This window comes from Fukomys damarensis, unplaced genomic scaffold, assembly GCF_012274545.1.
Source record: "Fukomys damarensis isolate Sample0158 unplaced genomic scaffold, DMR_v1.0_HiC HiC_scaffold_13, whole genome shotgun sequence".
Classification (NCBI taxonomy): domain Eukaryota; kingdom Metazoa; phylum Chordata; class Mammalia; order Rodentia; family Bathyergidae; genus Fukomys; species Fukomys damarensis.
In genome coordinates this window covers 18,434,536-18,455,737 of record NW_022900925.1, presented here as the reverse complement: position 1 = coordinate 18,455,737, position 21,202 = coordinate 18,434,536, and the positions used below count along the sequence as shown (strand labels likewise).

At 36.2% G+C, this 21,202-nt stretch overlaps 1 protein-coding gene and 1 non-coding gene across 3 annotated transcripts in view; both read left to right on the top strand.

Annotated features, from left to right (window-relative positions):
• Nlk (nemo like kinase) overlaps positions 1–21,202 on the top strand; it is a 145,216-nt gene that overhangs the window by 35,438 nt on the left and 88,576 nt on the right. The window lies entirely within an intron of this gene.
• Positions 6,929–7,053, top strand: LOC117285910. Its single transcript, XR_004517041.1, has one exon. It is a non-coding gene; the product is annotated as a small nucleolar RNA SNORA54 (small nucleolar RNA).

Sequence of the window (21,202 nt, the reverse complement as noted above, 5' to 3'; positions counted from 1 at the left end):
TTTCCCACATTGTAGATTGTCTCTTAGTTCTGCTAATGGTTTCTTTTGAAGTACAGAAGCTTTTTAGTAAGATGAGATCCCAGTTGTTGATTCTATCTGCTAGTTCCCGTGCTACTGAGGATTTGTTCATAAAGTCTTTTCCTATACCAATGTCTTCCAGAGTTCTGCCTAACTTACCTTCCAGCAAGTTTAATGTTTCTGTTTTAATATTTAGATCTTTAATCCATTTGGATTTTAATTTAGTGCATGGCGAAAGATAAGGGTCTAATTTTAATCTGTGGCAGGTTGACATCCAGTTTTTCCAACACCATTTATTAAAGAGGCTATCTTTCCTCCACTGAGGATGGTGAGCTCCTTTGTCAAAGATGAGGTAGCTGAGTACATCTGCATTTGTTTTTGTGTCTTCCAGTCTGTTCCACTGATCCTCAGGCCTATTTCTTTGCCAGTACCATGCTGCTTTTATCACAGTAGCCTTTTAATTTGTTAAGGAAATCTCTTGTTTTTTTTTTTTTTCATTCTAACTAGAAATGGTTAACCAGTTTTCTTTGATTAGTGTTTTGGTATGTTTTTAACTTTTATTGTCCTTTCACTTTCAATCTTTCTGTGGTAAATGATGTATAATTAATGTTTTAAAATCTAGTTGGACAATTTTTTTTTTTTTGACAGTTCTTTTTCAGAGATGATTTGAGTGTCCAGGTGTAGCACTGACTTCTAAGTGAGTGAGTGACTTGAGTTTTTCAGGCCCAGGCCAGGAGTATCTCAGCTTCGGGCTATCTGGCCTACTGTCCATTACGAGTTCAAGGCCAGCCTGAATTACATAGTAACATGGGGAAGGGGGATTTATAGTGGAGACATGTTCCTATTTTACCGTTCTACCAAAAAACAAAGCCATGAAGACCCTTGTTACCATTATCTTCCTCTGCACAATGAGGTCTTTTTTCCCCCTCTCTGTATATTTTAGTCACTAAAAAGGAAGTCTGGGTAGGGGGGGTCCTGGCATATTTATAAAGGTGTTATTAATCCAGCTGTCTTCCTCCTAGGTGATTTCATGACCTCTCAGAGGAGCCCATTAAAACCTAGACTGTTGTCTGTATTTAGTAATTCCAGGGAAAACTGCCTATAGTGTCACATACTCTTTTGAATTTATATTTTATTCTTGCTTCTGTCCTCCAATAATTTTTTTGCTTTCCCCAGCACTAGCTATATATTTGAAAATATCCAATATGTTTAGGTGTATTTTTCAACCCAATTTACTTGTATTTTATATTCACTGCATTTGGGGGGAGTTCTAAGGAGAGAAATAAAGTCCATGTTTCATCCTGTCTCCAAGTTTATAATGTCCTTTCCCTATCTTCAACTGTTAAACACATCCTCCACTTCATTTGTTTCTTATAGGTATTCTCCCTTTCTCTTACCCCTATCCATACCTTCAGTTAGAATAAATTGCTCTTGTATTTTTTTCTACTTTTTTCTTAAAAGGAAAGGTTCCTATAGACACAAAGATAGACAAAGAATTTTATTTTGTTCTGTGTTCCTAGCATATAGTAGTCATTCTTTAAAGTTTGTTGAATCGAGTTAAAAAAAAAAATATATCTCAAGCCAGGCATGGTGGTGTACACCTGTAATCCCAGCACTCAGGAGGCGGAGGCAGGAGGATCACTGTGAGTTAGAAACCAGCCTGCTACATAGTGAGTTCCAGGTCAGTCTCAACTACATAGTGAGACCCTGTCTCAAAAAACCAAAAAAAAAGAAATGTATCTCAGGTTGGCCTCATACTCGTGATCCTCTTTCCTTGGCCTCCCAAGTGCTGAATTTCAGGCATGTACCACACCAGATAGTTCTCAAAAATCTTTATAGTCAATTCTTGCAATTTAAAATTTCTAGTTAGGACTATTATAACATAGTTTGTTGTTAGTTTTCAGAAAGTAGCTTTTCAGCCAGGTGTGGTGGCGCATGTTGTGATCCCAGTGCTTGGGAGGCTGAGAGGCAGGAATGATATAGGGGGAATAGATGTAACTCCCAAACCTTCTGGGTATCCAGATAGTAAGTTTGTGTTCTCTAAAATCCGTGAATGAATTCTAGGAACAACGGATGTTAAGAGTAGGAAGAAATTATTGAAAGAAAGCTTCTAAGAGAGACAGAAGGGGGACCTGGAAAGTCTGTTGCCTGCTCACTCTGCTTCTCAAAGGTGTTTTATGGAACAAAGCCACAACGTGAGGTGGGTTCAAGGTGGGATAAAACTATAGTCAACCAATAAGATTGCAAATACAGTTGTTTAGGTATCAGTGATTAAATGGGGGTCCAGTGAAGAAGCAAGTCCTGTGGCAAGCGTACAAGGAATGAGCAAGGATTTTTGGTAAGGGGTGGATCAGGGATCTTTCCTGGAATATCTTGGTTTCCCCACCCAGGTGATTGATACCTATATAGAATATCAATCACTGCTATTTATCCTATGGGGGTGTGATAGCTTCTCTCCTTTTGCAGTGCTGGCCTTAAGTGAATGTGTCTTTTTTTTTTTTTTTTTTTTTGGTACCGGGGATTGAACTTGGGCCCTTGAGTTTACAAGGCAGGTGCTGTGAACCACTAAGCTAATCCCCAGCCCAAGTGAATGTGTCTTGATTGTCCTCCAGGTTGGTTCCTTAACCAGGCCTATCTAACTGTCTACAAGATATCTGATTAACTTGCCTGTCTACAATAGGAGGATCACTGAGTTCAAGGTCAACCTGGGCCACATAGTGAGTTCAACGCCAGCCTGAACTACAAAGCAATGCCTTGTCTCAAAAAACAAAACAAACGAACAAAAAAAGTGACTTTTAAAGCAATGTTCAGCATGTTGAAGATAATTTTATTTGGTGGTAGGTAAATATGTTTGGGCTGGTAACATTTATGGAGAGACTACTATGTGATTAAAGTTAATGTTTTATAATCACCAGAGGGCCTGGGATGATATAATCTTAGAGCCAGTGGAGATTTACATCCCAATTTTAAACCTTAACTCACTTCAAAATTGGATATTATGTATCTGGAACTTCAAGACGAATTTTTGCTTTTGGGTAAATTTTGTTGTTCGTTTTTTAAAAAGAAGCTTTCTGAGACAGGGTCTCACTCTAGCTCAGGCTGGTCTGAAATTCATGATCTTCCTGCTGCAGCCTCCCAAATGCTGGGATTGATTATAGATGTGTGCCCTTGTGCCTGACATTTTTCATTTGTCTCCAAAATCAGAATGTTTCTTAAAATTATTCATATTCCATAGCTTAATAAACTTTATTTTGGTGATACGTAAAATAATACATACTTACCACTGATGACATCTTACAGTTAATGAAGTATGATATATTTTTATATTGTTCATTTGTTTGCCAGACAGTTTACACTTGGTGATCTGGCAGACACAAAGTTGGTTTTGGGTGTTTTTTTTGTTTGTTTGTTTGGTTTTTTTTTTTTGGTACCAGGGATAGAACTCAGGTCCTTGTGCTTGCAAGGCAGGCGGTGGAACCACTGAGCGAAATCCCTGGCCAAATCAGTTTTTAAAAACATTTAGAAATAGATTGTCAGTATTAAACTGCTGCAAACCACTGACTCTGATATTATTCCAATAGAAACCTCTCTGTAAGGTGATTTGTGTGAAACTTAACATCTGCTTTTTAGTTAAAGATCCACTGCTGAACATGTGTTTGTAGTTGACAGCAATGCAAGTAATCATTAAGCAGAAATGAAAGTAACCTTTCCCCGCCTCTGTTATTTGAGGGGCTATTTTCTTGAAGCATGTACAAATTATTTATTAGGCAAGAACAACTTGTATGGCAACTTCTTAGCATTGCACAGACAACATCTCCGTGTAACTTGTGCAGCAGGTTCATTTGTTTTCAATTCTTGATTCTTTTTGGAATTTTGACCTAACTGTTGAGCCCATGCACTTCTTTGTCTTGTTTCACAAAATTGGGCATTTGAACAAAAAATGTGTCAGAAACGGTTGTTTTCCTCTTTTGTTTTGGCTATTGTAAAATCTAGAGCCAAAGTTGCAGCCTTCTTAGTCAAGGACTATTTTAGCTTATGCTTTGGTCCTGACCACCTTCTAGGTCCCTTCATCCTTATTTTATAACTTTTCCTACCCACTTTTTCCCCTTACCCAGACCCTTATTTCCTCCCTTCTTCCCTCTTCTGTTTAAATCTTACACTGTATCCTTTCATCTTAGCTACCTTCCATCTGTTTGGAATGGGGTGGGATATAAATAAAAACTAAAAATATCAACAAACAAAATTTTATGTTTTAACAGTGTTTTTCCATATAGTGAAAACAACAAATTAAAACTGGTGAAGGGGAAAGTCCAGGACTTTTTTTTTTCTTAATGAATTAAGATTTTCTTTTTGTTTGTATGTATTTGGTACCAGGGATTGAACTGAGGACCTTGTGCTTGTGAGGCAGGCATGGCACCACTGAGGTAAATTCCAGCCTCGAATTAAGATGTTTTGTGAAAAGGGAATTTTTGTTTTGCTGACGTTTGTGAGGGTTCTAGTGTTGAGGGATAAAAGGATTATAAAAGGCCGGGGGTTCTCAGTAGTTCCGCTGCCTGCCTCACAAGTGCAAGGACCCGAGTTTGATCCTTGGTACCAAAAAACCAAAAAAAGGATTATGAGCTTTTTCAAGTTATATCTGATTTATAGACACTGGAGTTTTAATAAAATGATAATTAAACATTTAGATGGTTTTAAAAGTTAGTTTCAGGCCAGGGATTTAGCTCAGTGGTTCCACCACCTGCCTCACAAGTACAAGGTCCCAAGTTCAATCCCCGGTACCAATAAAATAAAATAAAATAAAAGTTGCTATTTTAGACCATTTGGGCTACAATAGCAGTGTACCTAGACTGGGTAACTTGTAAACAACAGAAATTTCTTTATCACAGTTCTGCAGGCTTCATCAAGTCTTTATATGTGCTTTTGTAGCTGTCTTTATGTCCTGAATCCATTTAAAATGTTCACCTTTCATTGTCCTTTTTCTTTTTTTGTTGAGACAGGGTCTCACTGTATAGTTGAGACTGACCTAGAACTCACTATGTAGCCCAGGCTGGTCTGGAACTCACAGCGATCCTCCTAAGTGTTGGGATTACAGGTGTGTGCCACCATGCCCAGCTTTAATGTTTTTTTGTTTTGTTTTGTTTTGTTTTTGTACCGGGTATTGAACTTGGGTCCTTGTGCTTGCGAAGCAGGCGGTGGAAACACTGAGCTAAGTCCCCAGCCCATGGTCATTTTGACTTTGGGAAAGAACTAGAAGTTGCATGGTGCCAGGTCCAGTGAATAAGGTGGATGAAGACACACTGATGCTCTTACGAGCCTCCCTTTCCAGTGGGTGGCACTCTGTGGCAGCATTTACAGTTTCCCACCTTATAAAAATATGAAAGAGGACTTCCAGAACTGCTTCAGCAAGTGGCAAGAATGATGGGATAGGTGTGTTCACAGTGAAGCAGGCAGACTGTTTTGAGAGGAGACTAACGGCAACATGTCTTTCAAAGTTTTTTTAATGTTCACTGTATTTTTTTATCACTCTTATGAATGGTACCTTTTTTCTGTATCTTCACATGGCGTCAGGGGTAAGGCAACCTCTGGGGCCTTTCTATAGGAACAGTAATGCCAATTATGAGAGTTTCGTTCTCATGATCTAATCACCTCCCCAAGGCTCCTTTTCCTACTATCATCATAATGATGATTAGAGATTTCATAATAGGAATTTTGAGCCTATAAAGTATCAGTCCACAGCAGTTACTCTTGATAACCTAAAATAATGTGAGAGCTACATTCTTTTCTAACAAAAAATGTGCTTTTCTCCTGCTGTTTTTGCCTAAGAATAGAGAAGGTAGAAATGTTACTCCCATTTTGGTGCATCTGTGTATGTTTGTTTTAAATTGACAGCTTATTAAAATAAAAGACAAAACCTGTGATTTATGAAACAGTAGAAGGAAAGAAACAGACTGGAGAGAGTTAGCTATCATTCATTAGTACATGCACTTTGTTCAAACACCTGTCTTTCAACCAGATTGAGTCCAGAGTGGTAATTGGACTCATCTCACTGTATTTTGCTCTCTTGTCTCTTCTGCCTTTAAAGCAGTATTGAATTATATTCAGCCAGAGATACAAATAAAATATGCTAGTTTAATGCTATATGTCATACTGAATCTTTTTTCTATTGTTTCTTCTTCTTGATACTTTTACTGATACTCCTGTACTTTCTTTTCTCTTCTCTCTTTGCTTAGCACTTCTTATACTAGATAATCCTTTTTCCTGCCCTCTTCCTTCCCTTGTTTGCTAGCCCTTGGGGATAAGTCATTCCTGAGAGGTCTTTGCTTTGAAATACGTAAATTATAACCATTTCCAAGTCTTTAGGCATCTGGCAATACCAGTTATAGTAATTTAGAGCATTAATATAAAGCTAACATTATAAATATTGATCAATTAGATGCAGGAGATGCTTAAATCTTGCATTAAAGGAGAGAATTAATAAGAAAGTGGGAACTTCAACTTCCTCTTGCCAGTGATGTTTCAGTTCATTCATACAAGGTATTTTAGACTAACTCCTGATTTTCATGTTTTTATAATACTAACCTTTATTAATTACATTATCATAGATCTGTCTCATAAGCTTTGAAAGAAGACTCTTTTTAAGAAATATATTCACAGAAGGTTCCATTTCTTTCTCAAGCATGCTATACTTGAAATTTATGACAGAGATCTTGCAAGAAAAGAACAAGTATACTTTATTGTTTCAACATTGAAAAGAATAAGCTAGAAAAGTGACTTTGAAAGCACTATTTGTAACTATTTTGGTCTTTTGAGACAGGATCTCACTACATAGCTCAGGCTGGCCTTGAACTTGCAGCTGTCCTCCTATCTCAGCCTACCAAATTCTGGAATTATAGGCCTGTGCCACCATGCTCAGCACTATTCGTAACCTTTTAACTTGGTTGTAGCTAATGGGTTCCATTCTAGTGCCACAGCATTTCCAATGACACATGACTGACTGACACTACTGTCTTTCAGTTTCAGGAATTGGAAACAAATGAAAAAAACCTCAAAAATAAGGCTTATTAATACCTGTATTCATTCAGCTGAAATTATGAAGTAGTATGCTACTTCAGTTCAAGAATTACTGTGTATCTCTTTGTCTTTTACTTCCAGAAAGTATATATGGTGTGTGTTTGTGTGTGTGTGTGTGTGTGTGTGTGTGTGTGTAGCTGATTTGCTTGTCTGATAGAAGGAAATTAAAATTTAGTCACTAGAAATTTTGTGGAATTAACATACCTTTTAAAGCATTAATATAAAAATGACTAAAATCTCTGAAGAGGAGATAAAATACTATCATTTTTGAAAGAATTAATACACTTTTTTTTAGATTAGGTTCACAGCAAAGCTGATCTGAAAGATTACAGAATTACCATTGATCTGCCTGCCACATACACACAATCTTCACAACCAACATCATCATGAACCATTTGGTACATTGTTTAGAATTGTTGAACCGATACTGACATATCACTGTCACCCATAGACCGTAGTTTACATTTGGGTTCATTCCTTGTACATTCGAGAGGTTTGATACATACATAATGATATATAGCCATCCTTAAAATATCAAAGAGTAGTTTCGCTGGCCTAAAAATACTCTTTGCCTCACTGTTTATCCTTATTTCTACCCCTAAACTGCTGGAAATAGCTGATGTTTTTGTCTTTTCCAGAATGTCATAGTTGGGATTATATGGTATGTAGCTTGGCTTGTTTCGCTTACTAATACATATTTAAGCTTTCTCCATTTTGCTTAATGACTTGGTAGCTCATCCTGTTTTAGCTCTGAATTATATTGTGTTATATGCATGTGACACAGTTTAACAGCTCACCTACTAAATGATGTATTGATTGCTTTTAAGTTTTAGTAGTTAGTAATAAAGCCATTATAAACCTCCATGTGCAGGTTTTTGTGTGGACATTTAAGTTTTCAATTCATTTTGATAAATACTACAATTGCTGGATTGTATGATCATATTTTCATTAAAAAAAGAAAAATTGTATAGAACAAAGCAAAACTTATACAGTTTTCCTCTTGGTACCAAAATTGAATATGGTATAAGGATTTTTTTTTTTTTAAGACAGTGTCTCTATATGTAGTTCAGGTAGGCCTTGAACTCACTATGTAGCCCAGGCTGGCCTTGAACTCACAGTGATCCTCCTGCCTCATCCTCTCCTAAGTGCTGCATGACAGGCATGTGTGCCATCACACCCAGCCGAAGAAATTGTTGAAGACCTTTGGAACATTTCAGCTATGGTGTCAGTAACTTTCATAACAGTTGTAATCTCTTTATGCCAGAATTACTTCAGCATTTTTCTACTACTTCTTGTCAGTTTCACTCACTTTCCATTTTATTTTTGCGTTTATTTACAGGCTTTTTGGAAGATTTGAGATGATGCGTACAATGTGCCTGTGCAGTCCTAGACTCAGAGCCTGTTCCCTGGATTGTTACTAGAGTTCACCTGTAGCCCTAGCAAGGAGTCAAACGGTCCTAAAAAAGACCTTACACATTTATTGTAGTTATGGATTCCATACTATAAGTTGAGCATTCTTAATCTTAAAAATTGAAATCCAAAATGTTCTGAAATCTAAAGCATTTTGATTGCTGACCTGATGGTTTCAGATGTTTGGAGTAGAGATGCTCAGCCAGTAAAGTTTATTCAGATATTCCAAAATTTGAAAAACTCCAAAATATTAAACACTTCTAGCCCTAAGCATTTTGGGTGTTACTTATTGTAAAAATTCCATGACAAAAAATTTACTACCCTAACCATATTACTACACAAACCTACTACCCTAACCCAAATGCAATACAGTAGTAAAACTGCTCTGTCGTGCTGTAGTGAATATGAGTGTGCATGTATCTCTTGGAGAGCTTGTTTTCAATTCTTTGGGATATATGCCATGAAGTGACTAGTAGATAATATAGTAATTGTATTTTTGTTGTTGTTTTGTTTTTTTCAGACAGGGTCTCACTATGTAGTTCAGGCTGGCCTTGAATTCACTGTGCAGCCCAGACTGGCCTCGAACTCATGGTGATCCTCCTGCCTCAGCCTCCCAAGTGCTAGGATCACAGACATGTGCCACCAGGGTCAACAGTAATTGTATTTTTAATATTTTGAGGAGCCTTTGTACTGTTTTCCATTGCAACTGTACTATTTTACATTTTCAATAATAATATGCAGAGGCTTCAATTTCTCCTCATTCTTTCCTGTACTTGGCTTGGTTTCGTTTGGTTTGGTGGCACTGGGAGATCAAACCCAGGATCTTATAAATGCTAGGCAAGTGCTCTTACCATTGAGCTACATCCCCAACCCTTACTTTTTTTTTTCCTTTTCAATAATAGCTATGTCAATGGGCATAGCTGTGGCTCTGATTTGGATTTCGCCGATAATTAGTCATGCTGAGCATCTTTTCATGTTTTTGCTGACCATTTGTATATCTTTTTAAGAAAAATGTCTATTCAAGTCCTTTGCCAGTTTTGAATTGGGTTATTTTGTTGTTGTTGAGTTCCTTATATATTCTAAAAATGTCACCTACTTTTTATATATTCCAGAATAATCCTTATGGTTTGCAGGTGTTTTCCCTCATTGTATAGACTGCCTTTTCCTTTGCCCAGCAGAAGTTTCAAAGTTTGATGTAGTCCTATTTATCTTGTTTTTGTTGTTGTTCCCTGTGTCTTTGGTCTTATATCCAAGAAGTCACTGCCAAGTCCAGTGTTGTGAAGCTCTTCCACTGTGTTTCTTCTAGGAGTCTTATTGTTAGGTTTTGAATCCATTTTGAATTGATTGTATCCGGCTTCATTCTTTTGCATATGGATAGCTACTTTCCCTAGTATTAGGGATTTTTAACCTGCTGGTCTGCAGCTTAGAAGATCTGCAAATTGCAGACATTCATTCTCTTTTTTAAGTTAGTCCTTAAATGGAAATGTTACATCTGCAGCATATTAAGACTAGCTTCTTGTGACAAGCCTCGCAAAGAAAATATCTTCTTTGTAGTTTGTGTTTTTAAACATTGTTAAGTAAAGGTGTGTGTGTCTGTGTGTGTCTCACATAACAAATTCATTTACTCGAGTTACCTAAATTATAAGAAAATATTTTGGCAGAACAGGTCTTTACAAGTCCCAGATGCCTAATACGTGTTTCTGGTAATGTTTATCCCACACTTATGAATACTTCTTGTCTGAAGTTGGGATGCCTTTGTCCCGTTGTGAATAGAAAGCTAAGGAAGGGTAGGTAGGGTTAAAAGGGAAGCACAATCTTATTGCAGGATCAGTGTGGATATGAGCTGATACTGAAAAGCAGAATTTAATGTTGACCTCTAAAGTTGATGTTCCAAAGAGGTTTATTTGTCTTACTAAAGGATGTCGGTTTTTAAATTGAGTAGAATGCTTTGGCATGTAAAAGCTTTGAAATGTAAACATCGAAGACACAACATGTTTGTAATGACTAAGTAATATAACATATGCTGGTGCACATCTTAAAATTTTCTCATTTAATTTAAAAGTTGCATCCATTCAATTAGGGAAATTTTAGCCATCAGAATGTTTTACTGTATAGTTTAATACCAAGGTTTCTGTTGCAGTCTTTGCTAAAAATGTTTTAGTTAATGATAAAAAACCAAGTATACAGAGGGCTGTTTGGGATAGTAGTTGGTTTAGATATAAGCAGAGGAAAAGGCTTTAGTAAGTCTGCCTTTTTCTTTATTGTCATTAGCATGCCATTCCTTCTGCTGCTTGACATATATAAAATTGGCTATTGTCTTCCATTTATTTTCAGAATTATGTGCACCAGTGAAACAGATTGATCTTTAGACTTTAATTGATTTGTCTAATTATTAAAAATTTTTATATCAGGATGGGTTGGCTGACCCCTTTGTGTGTGTGACAGTGCCTAGCACAGACTTGGTGATGGATAAATATTTATTGAATAAGTAATATATTTATCATTCTTTTTTGGATAACACTTGTATTTGTATGTGGAGATTTTGATTACTTTTTAATCAAATATAGTTTTGTAATATAAAATAATATGATTTTATGTGATATTGATAGGAAATCACCTTTACAACAGAAAGGAAAATATTCCTCTAGAAGTTATTTCATAAACTTAAAATAAGAGTCCAAACATTGGTAGTACATGTTAACCAGGGATGTGTATCAGATATGTAGTTCCCAGGCCAGATTTGTGAAATCTAAATCTTAGCAGTGAAAGAGATGTCCATTTTTAAGAATCTCTACCAGTGACTATAATATGTATTATTGAACAATGAGTCTTAAAACAGTGTGCACAAGACTTGTATTCTAAACTACAAGTACTGTATGTTAAAGTGCAAGTTGCACAAGGAGTGATTAATTGCTACAAATCCTTGTGAAAGAACCCACGTCAGGGCAGCACTAGTTAGGACTGTGAGGAATATCCATTAGTCCAGTGTGTGAGAAGACTAAGGCCCACTGGAGTTAACTGTGGTGGTTTTAGTTAGCACTGGATTCAGAGACAGCAGCTTGACTCAGTACCAAAGTTCTGCATTTAGTAGTTTGACAATGTGCAACACTTTGCTTAATACCTCTGGTTATTGTCTACTCATCTGTAAAGTGAAAGATACTGTCTCACCTAGTTACCATAAGAATTAAATGAGACACTTAATGCAAAAGATACATAGTAGTAAAGGTAGGTTGTCAGTAAATGCTGCACCATTCGCTTATGAGTAACCTTCAATGACTTATAAGGGTGCATGTGATAGGTTTCTTGATTTAGTAAATACACTTTTAATAAGTGTCTAGTGTAACGTCTGAAAAGGTAGTGAGTGATAAAACCAGGAATAGAAATAAATGGCCTCCTAAATGTCAATCATAAAAGAAACAGTAATGAGTGTAAAGCCTGGACTATGAGTTGTCAGTAGACTTAAGCTCTATACCATCACCTTTTGTGTATTTTACAGCAGTATTCCATGTTGTGTAAATTAATTTCAGGACATTAAAATTCAGTGTATGACTAATCAAAAAAGTGTTACTGAGAAAATTGCTTTATTCTTTAATTGCTTAAAAATTTAAATTTATTTTATTGAGTTAAAATGATCACATATTTTATGCTGTGCTTCTCACCTCATTGACACTATTCTGTTAGTAAATTTTTCTGATTGATATGCATGGAGTAGTTTACCACAGCTTGCAGAAAGGAAGTTTCTTTAGTCCTTTGCCTACCAAGGGCATGTTTGGAAGCATTATTTACAAGTACATAGTTAGATTTAAGTGCAAACAGGAAAAGGAAGTATTCATTTATTAGATTTATTCTGGAAAAATGATTCGAGTTTTATACCACATTCTGGATTCAAATGTAGTAATTTAGAATATATGTTTTATAACAAGATGCCAAGTACCAGCCTGTTAACCTGGGTACTGTATTACCTTAAAAATTACTACTTCTTGGGCTGGGGATTTAGCTCAGTGGCACCGTGCCTGCCTTGCAAGCACAAGGTCCTGAGTTCAATCCCCAATGCTCCCCCCAAAAAAATTACTACTTCTTTGTTGTGGATGGTTGTATTAATTGGTTAGTAGAGATAATTTAGTGTTCTATAAATAATGAAATTGTGATTTCTATCAGTAAACCAGTAATGCATTTTAAAAATAACTAGTTTTTTTAAATGTGTGTGTTTAATATATGGTTTAAAATTCAAAAGCCATAGAGAGATTTATAGTTTTGTTTTTTACTTATCTCCCAGTCACTTGGTTATCCCCTCTTAGAGGCAAAGAAAAACATTACTAGTTTCCTTTTAAGAAAGGACCCTTCCTGGAAATCACAAATACTTTTAAGTTCCCTTATACTTCATTGGCCAAAATTGGATCACATGGTTATAATAGCTGTTAAAGACAAGAAAAATACAACCATTTATTTTGAATCCATTGCTACCTTGAAAAAAGTTGTAGTTCGCTCTCGGAGGAAAAAGGCAGAATATGCTGTTAGATATGTCTTTGCCTAAGATTGTTCAGACTTGTACTCACCAACTGTGGATGAAAATAGTTTTAAGGGCCGGGCGTGGTGATGCATGCCTGTAATCCCAGCATCCGGAGGCTGAGGCAGGAGGATCACTGTGAGTTCGAGACCAGCCTGGGCTACATAGTGAGTTCCATGTAAGTCTCAACTATATAGTGAGACCCTGTCTCAAAAAACTACAAAAAAAAAAGAAAAAAAGAAAGAAAATAGTTTTACAATTTTGCTTTTTCCAAGCATGCATAATTGAATTACAGTGAAGTTAGAAAGACCCTAGTTGTAGCTGCATCACATTGAAAAATGAGAGTTAACTTGATAAGAGTATACAGAAAGCAAAATAATTTTTGTAAGGATAATAGGTGAGTCTTTTAGGTTGAAATGTGGTTTTACTGATTTTTGTTTTGCTCAAAGTTTTTGAAGAAGAATGTTTGCATTAGTTCAATTCCCAGTACCCCCCCAAAAAAACCAAACAAGTTTAGCAATGAGTCAGGATGTTTCCCAGCATGCAGCCATAAGATAGCCACTTTAAATACACAAGTTTGTTTTTTTTTCAGCTTAAAATACACAAGTTTTAATGGAAGCTAAATACCAGGCTTCTACCTCCAAATGGCAGTAACAAGACAGCTTTACTCTACCCTGTTGTAGCAATTTCAAAACATCCAAGTAAGCCAGGTGTGGTGGCACACACCTGGAATCCCAGCACTTGGGAGGCTGAGGCCGGAGGATCACCACACAAGTTCATAGTCAGCCTGAACTACATAATGAGTTCAAGGTGCTAAACTACATAGCAATACCCCGTCTCAAAAAAAAAAAAAAGTCAGGTAAAATCTAGAATCTCAATCAGGCAGCATGTTGGCACACACCTGTAATCCCAGCACTCAGGAGGCTGAGGCAGAAGAGTATATTAAGTAGACATTTAGGCTGGATGATCTCTAAGATTCCTTTTAGTACTGTATATCGGTATTCTATGATGAGGTTGGACTGAGGTTGAGGTTTTAGACATGTCAACTATGTAGTGCAAGGTTTATAGCTTATTACAGTAGATGAAGTCATCAGGAAGAAAGGTTAATGAAATAAAAAGACTGAACTTTGAGAATGCCTACATCCAGGGAATGGTTCTCTCATTTTTTTGCCCCTGTAATTTAGTTTTGAGGAATCCAGTTGATTTTGATTTTTTTGCTTAGATTTCACATATCAAATTTTATTTTTTAATTTTTTATTTATTTATTTATTTATTTGCTTTAGTCAAATTTTACATTGGTTACATCCAATGTGGTGAGCATGTTATTCTATTTTATCTTCTGTTTATTGGTAGTTTGATCTGGAGACTTGATTACATTTATGGGTTTTGTTTGTATGTTTTGGTGGGTAGATATTACTATTTCACTAAATAGTGGCTCTGAACTTAAGAGGCATTTATTTATTTATTTATTTATTTGCTTTAGTCAAATTTTACATTGGTTACATCCAATGTGGTGAGCATGTTATTCTATTTTATCTTCTGTTTATTGGTAGTTTGATCTGGAGACTTGATTACATTTATGGGTTTTGTTTGTATGTTTTGGTGGGTAGATATTACTATTTCACTAAATAGTGGCTCTGAACTTAAGAGGCATATAATATTTGGTTGTCTAGCATTTTTTAGTTGTCACAGATGATTAATACCTAGATCTGTTCATTAAGGTTTGCAAAATGGTAATATTCTGTCATTCCTTTATTAGCTGAAACACATATAGAGTGAAACAAAATATTAATGCATAATTTGTTCACTTTATCCATTTTCAGAATAATTAATTGGTTCACTAGGATCCTTCAACGGTGACCAATATTTTTATTATTAATTTATAGATGCAATCATATTTTATATTTTCATTGCAATTATTGTCTTTATTAGTTTGCATCGCTACTCTTGTGTTTTAGAGTCCATTATTAAATAATAAAGGTTACTTGAACATTCCCTTACAGTCTAAGTAGCCACTAATTGACTATTGGACAGATAAATATATACAGCATGGATATGCTGAATGAAGGATTAAATCATATCTCAGGAGGGATGGAGTAGCAAGGCACAGGTTTCATCATGCTACTCAAAATGGCAATATGAAACATGAATTGGCTATTTCTGGAATTTTCTACTTAATTTTTTTTCACTGTGGTTAACTGAAACCTCACACCAAAACCACAGATAAGGAGGAACTACTGTACTCTCTAACGTGAGACTCCAGTAAGACTGATCTGTGTTAGGCCATTCTTTCTTGTTAAGAGCCTCTCATTAATTTCACTTTGAAGTGAAAGCCCCAGAAAACACATTATACTAGGGAATGTCCATAGATAGATAGATAGATATAGATAGATAGATAGATAGATAGATAGATAGATATTGTTGTTGTTGTTGTTGTTACTGGGGATTGAACTCAGGACCTTGCACTTGTGCGGCAGGAGGTGGAAACCCTGAGCTAAATCCCCGGCCTTCTCTTTCCTTTCCCTTCCCTCCCTTCCCCTTCTTCCCCCTCCTCCCCCTTGCCTCTTTAGTAATGTATTTGTTATATATTTTCTGAAACAAAAAGTATTTGTCAGGCCGGGGATTTAGCTCAGTGCTTCTGGCGCCAGCCTCACAAGAGTGAGGACCTGAGTTCAATCACTGACACTAAAAAAAAAAAAGTATTTGTCATGCTGGCACCTGATTTTTTTTTTTTAATTTTTGTTGTTGTTTGTTTTTGCTTTTTAGTTTTGACAACCTGCCTGATTTCTGTATCCTGAATTTCATTTTTATTGTCTTTTGAAACATTGTCAGGTAGGCACCCCCTTTTGGAACAGAAAGACCTAGAAATCATTAAAGCTAACAATATACAGGTTTCCCTTAAGTGTGCTGCCAAAGGGCATATAACCTTTGAGGACTGGAATAATGCAGCATTTGCACAATAGCCTTTTCTTGCCATCCTAATGAGAAGTAGTAAAATATGCTTCTGTCAGCACTAACTCTTCTTTGGTCTCATATTCTTGGTCTTACTGCATTAAGATTGTTTATGCTTATAGTTTAACAATAAAAGAGAAAGGAGACAAGAAAGATATGAAATGCTAGTCAATATTTTCATCTTCCAAAAAGAATTTATATCCCTGAAATATAGATAACTTGAGAAGCACACATTTCTTTATGATAAATAAAAACTGATTTAGAATATTAACTTGATATGTGGTAATTCCTCCATTTGATATTTATTTTTCTTTTAGGAAGGCATAGTTTGGGAATTTTCTTGTTCCCATTAATAGCATAAATATTTTAAAGCAGTATGAATTTTTTCCCTTTCCTTGCTAAGGCTGTTTAATCCTCAAACTCAGGACCTTGCACTTGTTAGGCAGGCACTATGCCCCTGAGCTAAGTCCCCGGACCTGTATTTTATAAAACTACTTGTTTTCTATCTAGGTTTCAGTTAGCAAAGCCCTCTCTTTCAACGAACAATTATTGTGTAACAGGTGGTAGGAAGATAATAGTGAAACAAAACACAGAGCATCTTGCTCCTTGTAGAAACAGCTAAGAAAGGAAGTGACGCTGGGTGTGGTGGCGCATGCCTGTAATCCCAGTAGGCTGAGGCAGGAGGATCACTGTGAGATCGAGACCAGCCTGGGCTACATAGTGAGATCCAGGTCAGTCTAACTACATAAGTGAAGCCATGTCTCAAAAAACAAAAACAAAAGAAGAAGAAGAAGAAGAAACTAAGTGACTTATTTTCTTTTATATTTTTAAAGTTTTCCTACACCAGATTTTTGAGAAATGCCCTCGATAATGAATAATAACTGTTCTGGGAGGGGTATGAGAGGTAAGAAGGGACACTTATTAATGAGACAGATGATTTTGATTTCTTTGAACTATTCTTGTGGCCAAAAAAAAATGCTGTGTTAAAAAGATATACATTAGGTTTCTTAAATATAGTTCTGTCTCTAAAATACATACATACATACTTAATGAAACCAAAACTGAGTGTTCTAAAGTAGGCTGATCTATATATAATAGTATTTCCAAAAGTAGAGCTTTTGTGGGCGGTTCCCATTAACTCTCCCTCCATGCCCTCATTGCATATTCCTCTTAACTTACTTCCAGGTATACCAAGGAGGAGCATTTTGTAATAAAAGGAAATCTGTGAAACATAACTGTGGTCAGACGGGTCCTTAGAAGGTATGGAGGGAAAGCTTTGGGATTGCTGCTTCATAGAATTTCAGAGTTCAGAAGAATCCTGCTATACTCTACAGTACAAAGAGCACGCATGTATTATAGAGTCCAGCAGACTTTAATTCAATCCTATCTTTGGTATTTGTTCTCTGTGACCCACGGCAAGTTTGTTAACTTCCGTGTGTCAGTTTTCTGGTTTGAAAAGGAAGGTAACAGTCCTTTGTATAAAATATGCACATCAAAGCCGTTTGTTGTGCATGTATTTTTCATTTAGCTTATTTATTGGCATTGTACTAGATGCTTTAGTAGTTTCTGCAGGTGTTAATAAAATAACTGATGAACATTGTGTCAGGCCTTACTCTGCTGTCAGACTACTTAAAATGAGGATATGGTCTGCATTATAATACAATTATAATTTTAACCTAGTATCTCTAAAAAGAGAATGACAAGGAGGTTTACCCCCCACAATGATTGCTTAAATATGAAGTAGTGGAAAGAGGCACAATAGTTTTACTACACTATGATTAATTCACAGGTTTTGCCAGGAACAGTTATATTCTTATCAAATGATAATAACTTCTGAATAAATAAAATAATTTGTTTTTATTTATATTGAGGGGAAGTAAGTTCTCTGAAAAACTTCCTGGAATTTACTATATAGAGAATGGTTATGTTCATATTTTAATCACCCATAAAACAAAACACAAATAGCAAAGTAGTTTGTGATTTATTATCTGATTGTTTCTGCACAGGAGCCCAAAAGTTTTTGGGGTTTTTTTTGTTGTTGTTGCTGTTCCGGGGATCAAACTCAAGATTTGCACTTGACAGGCAGGTGCTGTGCCACTGAGCTACAACCCCGGCCCAGGAGCCTAAAAGTAAGAACTCATTTCCATAAGGGTACCTTTCTCTTCAGTTTTTGTTTGTTTATTTTTGTTTTGTAGTTTTTTTGTTTTGTTTTGTTTGTGGTGTTTTATAGTTTTTGAGACAAGGTCTCACTAAGTATGTTAAGCTGGTCTTGAACTCACTGTGTAGCCCAGCCAGGCTGCCCACAAACTCACAGTGATCCTTCTGCCTCAGCCTCTCCTGTGCTGGGATTATGAGCATATGCTGCCACACCTAGAACCTTTTAAATGACTGTCATTGATATGTTTATAAGCACAATATTAACCTAACCATAGCCCAGGCTTGTGCACCAGAGAGGGAAGTAATATAGTATAATGCAAGTGGAGTTTTTTTTCCTTTTCGTTGGAGAGGCAAATTACATTGTTACAATCTATGAGGGAGGGGAAGGAAGACTAAAAGCTAGTATGTTTGTACAGATAGAAATTAGAAATGAACATTTAGTAAAGGTGAGTGAAGTTGGGACTCTTGGATTACAAAAGAGCAACTCAAGACTCCCACAAGAGGATTTGTTGGCTCACATAGTCAGACTTCAAGATGGATAGAAGTAAAGCTGGCCTTAGATATATTTGAAACGCCAGGCTTGACCATTGCCAAGACTCTTGTTCCCTTTCTCCCTCTCCCTCTCCTTCTCCCTCTCCACATTGTATATTTTCTCTTTAATTATTTTCTGTACATACCATATTCTTACAGTTCTTCAGCCAAAGTGGAAAAGGGACCTCCCTCAGCTCAAATTTTCAAACTTCCTGTGTTTCATTTTCGGTGATAAGGGATGTGATCTGTTTACCAGCAGAAGGAAATGAGAGGGAACTTTGATTAGGAAGACAAACATCATAACCACCTCAAGTAGAAATTCTTACTTGGAGTGCCAGAAAAGGGACTTACACGTGGTGCTGTCTGATATTACACTATAATTTTTTTGCTGCCTTCTGTCCTAGTCCTCCTCTCTCTCTCTCTCTCTCTTTCTCTCTCTCTTTCTCTCTCTCTTTCCACTGGGTAGTGCAGTATCTCTCAGACAGGGAAGGTAGCCAACTTGGACAGGATCCGGGCCCCTACAAAAGAGTTTGCTAAAGATTCTGCATGACAGTGTTACCAGGTTCATCCCATTCCTAACTCAGATTAAGAGCTTTACATAATTTTCTTCTGTCCTTTTTTTCCTTAGCAATTTTTAGACTATAACTTCTATAGTTGTGAAAGAAATACAGATTTTATCGGGAAGGATGCATCTTTCTGTCCAAGTCTCAGTTGTTGAGGCAAGAAAGATCCTACTGCTCAGGATTGTCATGTTTCTGCTCTCTCAATTTTCAGGGGCTTTATTACATAAAGCAAGGTACCAATAAAATTCATTTATTGATCAGGCCACAGAGTAGTTTTGGTAGTTTCCAAATTTCTGCAGTTAAAAATCTGTATTTGGACTGCCCCCCACATCTCATCTAGGATTGCTCTGGTATAACAATTATTGTGTCTGATTTTACAAAGGAAAATCTTCATCAGTCTTTAAAGTTACAGTTAAAACATATATCAACAGTATAGCCAGATGGCAGCCTCACGCTCACTGTGAGTATTCTAGGATTATTCTAAAATAGCTGGCTCAGATTTAAAAAGTCATCTTAAAGTATGTTCCTGTCTGTTTATCTTGGTTGTGTATTTTAACTTGCACTTATCTTAAAATCATAAAACTAGAATTTAACTGTTCCAAAATTTCCTGTGCATTTCTCCATCCAGGTCTCATTTGCTGATGTCCCGACATCTCTCACAAATGAAGTATGACTGTACATTCATGATGATCTTTTTATTGAACAGCGATGTTCAAGAATTTGTCAATATAGGCCTTCTTTTATTGGTGAAAGATACACTTATTTTGAGAAAACTGAAAAAGAATGATAACTGGTATCCGACAAATCTAGTTTAGCATTTGGTGCTTCATACTGACATGGATTAATTTTTTTTTTCAGCTTTAACATGGATTAATTTTTAAAGAAAATAGTAAAACACATAAGCCCCAATATCCTGTCACTTTGGTTCATATATTGGGACATGAGAAAAATGTTTGCTTTTAGCCAGTTTACCATCATTAAGCCAAGAAAATATAGAGTGACTAAAATCTTGCAAAACTGTTTTCTTTTTTTGTACCTGGAATCAAACTCAGGATCTTGCACTTGCCAGGTAGGCACGGTGCCACTGAGCTACATCCCTAGATCAAATCTTGCAAAAACAGTTGTGATTCATTTGATAAAGACTCAAGGTTTGAAAATTAAATCTTATGTATTTTTAAATCTTTTAGTGTAGCCTCAGATCTCTAGACATAAGGGGATATAATCAAAAGAGTATTGAATGAGAACTGTCTGTCAGCTATTTGCATTTGGTCTGAAAAGGTTCTAAGATCCTTGATACTGGAATCCTGACACCTGGGAATCGAAAGAGGAGCTTTCAGTGGGTCATTGATACAAATCAGTTAAAAGCTCATGTAAGATCTTGAAGACACTTCCCTAGTTCCATACTCCAACTTCTATTTCCAAACAGTGGAGGAAAAAGGAACAAAGGATTTTGAAACACCTTCATTTTCCTCACTAAAGACATGAGACCCTAATAAAAACGTACTTTTGTAAATCAGTAGTGTCAGAAAAACAGTTGAAGAAATCCCTTGCTATTGACAGATAAAGAATCATTTCCTTTCTCAGAAAATAAGAGAGACATTCTCTTCTCAGCAGTTGCCTTGTCAAATATATAAGTGAGTCACTGGGGTCTACACAGTGACGGGATGGAGTTTTTTCTTGTGTTCGTGCTTTTGTATTGCCTAATTGTGCCATGTATGTTTGTAGTGCCACATTTGACCCCAACGTCTCCAGCCAGATTTAGTGCTAGTGAGTTGTGCTCTTTCATACAACTTTGCTTGAGCCAATTGTTTGTATTTCAGTTTGATTTGGAATATAATTCAATTTAAAATGAGGAGCCAAAGTACAGGCTGTTTTTATTGTATGATCTCTGTAGGTAATTGCACATATACAAAAAAGTTTAGGTAGTAGAATATTTACTTTTTGTTTGTAGAATTTCTTTTTTTTTCTTTTTCTTTTTCTTTTTTTTTTTTTT